This window comes from Rhinolophus ferrumequinum, chromosome 7, assembly GCF_004115265.2.
Source record: "Rhinolophus ferrumequinum isolate MPI-CBG mRhiFer1 chromosome 7, mRhiFer1_v1.p, whole genome shotgun sequence".
Lineage (NCBI taxonomy): Eukaryota > Metazoa > Chordata > Mammalia > Chiroptera > Rhinolophidae > Rhinolophus > Rhinolophus ferrumequinum.
Genome location: NC_046290.1, coordinates 33,801,802 through 33,807,459, shown reverse-complemented (window position 1 = coordinate 33,807,459; position 5,658 = coordinate 33,801,802).

Here is a 5,658-nt window from a genome sequence, read left to right as displayed (position 1 = left end):
TTTGTAAAGTTAGAAGATAGTAGATCAGGAAGAGAAGAGAAAATTGAAAAGTATCCTGTTGCTCCAGGAAAAGAACCTAGTACTCTGAGAGAAGCCCTTACTTCCTTCACTGCAGATGAAGGAGTAGCTGTGTCTGTCTGCCTTTCTGATGAATTCTAACGAGGCTTTTATCTCATTAACATATCAAAACTCCATTCATGCACCTTTGCCTGGAAGTCAGAAACTGCAGGAGAATCTAAATTCAAAGAGGTAATTGAACAAGAACACTTAAAAGAATAAACAACCAAACAAAACCTAAATGAAATTTTACAAAAGATTGATTTTCACAACATATTGATGACTTCTCTAAGACACCTATCCAAACACACTGATTAATGTCTCTAACATGAGAAAATGACTTGGAAGAGAAATTAATATGCATAAAACAGAATATTTATCACACTAAGAACTCAATCAACATAGCATTCTAGGAGAGTGTTGCCATTTACAAATTAGATGTTGTATAAAACTGGATACTAATCCAGTAATCTAATTTACACTAGATGGGTACAAAGCAGACCTCTTATTGAAACACGATAGATGTATGCTTAAATATGTGCTATAAATAACACTTGAAATAAGAGGTCATCAATTCAAATGCCCTCATGGAACAGGCAAGTAATGTAAATGGGTGGAGGGGTAGGGAGGGGTTCGTCAGGAGTGGGGGATCTGCCATGAACTGAGGAGAGCCTTCTCCAGCTAAAGGGGACACTGAGACAGTCCTGCCCCTTGGTCGCATACCAGAATGAAGACCATGTATTGCCAATATGGCTTGATTTTTCTAAGAAGCCAGAAATCCTGATATATATGTAAAAATGGCCTGATTCTTAAAATATTGTGTGAGTCCAATAACAAGTGTCCAAGGGCAGCATTTGCTCTACTGGCTTCCATCTTGCAGCACCCATTTTGAAAGTCCACATTATTTCTTACCTGCCTTAATCCTAGCTGGAGAAAGAATGCCTGAGCCCTGCGAGGCAATGTTGTGTACCATGGACTCCACTTCTGGAAATGTTTAAAGGTCTTCTAGGAGGGCAGGCCATTGACAAGGCAGATATCTGCAGGAGGAACACCCATTTCCAGTCAAGGTAGGATAATAGATTTTCACCAATTCCTCCTTTAGAGGAAACCTCTGCTCTCTTTAAGATCACAAATGTCATTCAAATGTCCCGTCATAACAAGAAAAGGTGGGCTGCTTGTGATTAAACATTTTCCCCATCCCATTCCATGCATATTATCCAAACTAAGAGAACATGTTTATAAAAATTAGAGCAGGATGGAGGAGTGGTGGAGTTGATCACATGACTGCAGTGGCATAGATAGCACTGACACAAAGGTCTACAGAGCCTCTAAGTGCCATTGTCAGTTTTCCAAACTGACTCAGAAATATACCTAGAAAAAATATTGCAAAAGGAAAATGCATACATCGGTATTTCACTTAATCCATAGCATTACACACACACACAACACACATCAGAGACACGGCTTGTATATGAGATAAAATTTTAGAAATTCAGATTCAGCTAAATAAAACATTTGAAGTGACATGGACAGTTTTCTTGTTTTAGGAAATCTTGTGAATGAATTCTTTGGTAAAGAATACTGTTAGCATATGAAATAGATATGTAAAGGGTCTTTATAAGTTTGTGTTTCTATATAAAATAAATTCATTTTCCTATATAACTTCCCAATACCTGGAAATGAGTCTAGTGGCTAAATCAAGCATGCAGAAAAATTACAAACCTGAAATATTTTTGAAAGAATCATTATCTACGACCTTCTAGTTATAAAATAAACAAGTCCCAGGGATGTAACCTATAGCATAAGTAAAATAGTCAGTAATATAACTTTGTACAGTGACAGTTACACGACTTACCATGGTGATAACATCGTAAAGTATCTAAATGTTGAATGACTATGTTGTAGACCTGAAACTAATAGAATATTGTATGTCAACTATACTTTAATAAATTAAAGGGGGAAAAAGCATAATTATCCCAGGCACCACATAAGAGACCTGAACTTCGTGCCTTGATGCAAAGCAGCAACGTGGGTCGGAAACTTGCAGAAGACCTTACACTGCCATTTCAGTGTTCAAAAGGAAGGGGTGTTTTCACTGCCTGGTAATGACTGTAAAAGCCGAACTCTCAGGAGCCAGAGATTTTGCTCCAGTGAGACAATCAGGCTTTACTCTACCCCATTGGGACTCTCAGTGGACCCAACTTCAATGCTAAGCCAAACTACTACTAGATGATGATGCAAGGCAAGGCTTCCTGTCCAATTAAACTGGGATTTTCCCTTTAAAACGTATTCAAGGAAATCTTTTAGCATTGTCTATTTTTGTGCTTATTGAAATCTGGGCTCCCGAAAAATATAAGCCAAGTGTGAGCAGCAAATTTATGTGCAGTATGGATCTGAAGCTTCCTAAGTGCGCGTACTTGGAGGAACTGCTTGCTGGAGAGGGCATTGACAAGGCCACCATGGGGACACTATTTGTCCTTAACTCAACCTTCAACTCTATCTAATGAGAAACTATGATAGGAAAGGAAAAGACTCCATCTTTGCTCGCATTGGTCCATAAATACTTTTCTGGTCTTTTTGGGGGGTGAGGGATAGGGAAAGAAGGAACTTGCAATAGTACCAACCTTAGGAGTTGTTATGACTTAACTGAGATTTTTCACAATGTTCCTGTTGGTTTTTTTCCCTCTGTGTAGAGTCTTCAGAACTAGCCAAGCTCAGTTCATCAACAAGTTAACAAATATTTCTTGAGCAACTACAATATGTTGTACTAGAGATAAAAATATGAATAAATTATAGTTGCTTACTATTGGTTTGGAGTGGGGGTAGGGGAGGTGAGGGAGAGACATATAGACACAAACAGATCATTTGATAATTTCAATGCAGTGTGTTAATCATATGCACACATATAGATATATGTATATACAGATGTATATGTTCATAATGTATATGTATTTGTGTGTGTGTGTGTGTGTGTGTATACTGGGGCGCCAAAAAAATGTATACAAATGGACACTTTGGTCAACATTGCTCAAGCAGTAGTTCGCTATAATCAGAAGTGTCTGGACGCTGATGGTAACCACTTTGAGCACCTCTTGTAATTGCAGAAGCTAAATGTGAGTTGTATTCATCTTTTGTTATCAGTATATATTGAGTATTACAATTTTAATACAGTTTTTTCCTTTCTTAAAATGTGTATACATTTTTTGGTACCCTCTGTATAAAATATTGTATGTATGTATAAAATACCTAGTGCTGATTTTATATAAAGTACTGTGTTAATCACATAACAAACTATCACACTTAATATTCACCCAAAAGAGTTGTTTTGAGGATTGTCATTCCCGAATTATGAAGGAGGAAATTGTGACTCAGGGAATTCATGACTTTCCTAAGCTTAGAAAGCTGGTAGTGGAGGCGTGGGACTAAACCCAGGTCTGCCTGATGCCAAACCCTGGTTCCCAGCCACCTCACTGGACTTCCTGTCATATGAAGTTAGACATGAAGGAGCAGAGCTGATACTTGAGGTTTCGTGTTTTCTTTTGTTTTTGTTGTAAGTCTTTTGAATAGGTATTAAACTCACATGATTTAAAACTCAACAACATAAAGTGTACCGTGGAAAGTCTGGCTCCCATGCTGTCTACTCTCTACTTCCAGCCCTCTCCACTATCTCTGTCCAAAGGCAAAAACTTTTGTAATTCCTTGTTATTATTCAGGAGTTCCCTTACACAAATATGCTAATCCCTCCCTCTCCATTACACAAAGGAGGCACACTATACACATTGTTCTGCAACTTGCTTTTTAAAAGTAATGATGTATCTTAGAAATATTTGCATGTCAGGGGGTAGAGAGTGTTCTCATTCTTTTCTGCAGTATCATAACATCACATTATATGGATGTACCATACTTTATTTAAATGTTCCTTTTCCCGTTTGATGGACATTTGTGGATGCTATCTTGACCATGCTACCTTACTGAATTCTCTTATTGCTTTTAGTAATTTTTCTGTTAATTATTTTGAGTTTTTCTGGATTATAATATCATTTGCAATTTTATACTTTTACTTTTGTTTTCCCGTATCATGTCATTGGCCATTACCAGACCTGGCTTTTTAAAGGAGTAGAGAGGACTTAGTCAAAGAGAAGATTGATATTCCAGGTAGGAAAAACATCAAAAACACAAAGATGTAAAACACCATGAAAGGGGGTGTGCTGAGAAATACAGGAAATAAGTAATAAACGTCATCGTGTAAAATAATACAAGGTGAGGTATAGAAGAAGTTAGGGGAAAAAACATCATGCTGTAAGGAGATTGAACTGTGTGAGAATGAGAGGCATTTGAAATGAGGGAAATGAAAAGATCAGGCGGTATTTAGATAGATCCATTGAAAGGTGGTGAGCCCGAGGCTGAAAGCTCTTTAGGGAACTGTTGAATGATTCCAGCTGAAACATTTGATAAACAGTGTCATCAGGGAGAGTGAGCAAAGGGTAAGAACAATACTCAGAAGGTAAAGTGGCAAGCCTTGATGGTGCAGAGGCATAAAGATAGGGAATCTGAATGGGTAGCACACGGTGTCCTTACGTGAGAGAAGGAATGCAGATAGAGGAACAAGTTTTAGGGGGAAGAGGAGAAATTTGACTTTCAAAATGACAATATAATATGTCTATATTATATCATATGTTATATGTATTATAATATATATTGTATTATATACATTATATTATATACTATAGATGTAATATAATATAATATATATTATACAGGGAAGTTTGTCTGTTACCCCAGTCTACTACCTGAGTTTCCTGATGGTCATGTTGGTTTCTTATTTGGCAAATGGTAGAGCTTGAACCTAAACGCAGCTTTCTTCGTGCCAAAATCAGCAATCATCCACTGTGCATGCTGCTTTCAAAATAAGCAGAGCAGGCAAAAGAACATAATTGAAAACAAGCACAGCTGGTTTACACGAGGAAGAAATCTTCTGCAGAGAAATAGTGGAGGAAGCGTGCTAGCTGGACAGACTATGATCACATAAGTAGCAGAATCCTAACAATTGGGGCTTTGACTCAGGTCAGGTGACCAAAATTTAGGGAATATGAATGGAAAATAATACGTTTTTAAGATTATACACATTTTAAGTCATCCCCCTACACCATCTCTGTTGGGAAAGTTACCACGAGCCTTGAGTGTCCCTGCACATTCTTGCTGATTATGGCAAGACAGCAAGGCCCTGACCACACTTTACCTAGGCTACCTCTCAGGGTTGTTTGTAAAGAGGAACCCTGAGGAATGCGACAATGTCTCCTCTGGGACTAAGGGGAGGCTGTTTACTGTTTGTTGTAAAACAGTGGGTTTCCCCAATCTGTATCTTCCCCTGTAATGCAACTCACTGCTTTACTGACCCTTCGGAGATGTCCATCTGGGCCCTCTGTGTTACCCCCATGGGACTTGGGGCCCCAGGGAGAGGTGGTGAGAGGAACCAGTGCAAATGTGCGGTTTGCTGTTCCATGAGCACTAAAGTCCCTTCCCTCTGAAGAACAAATAGATGTCTTGTGCCAGCATCCATGAAGAGCAACAGGCTAATGTATTAGCTAAAAAACAGGATGA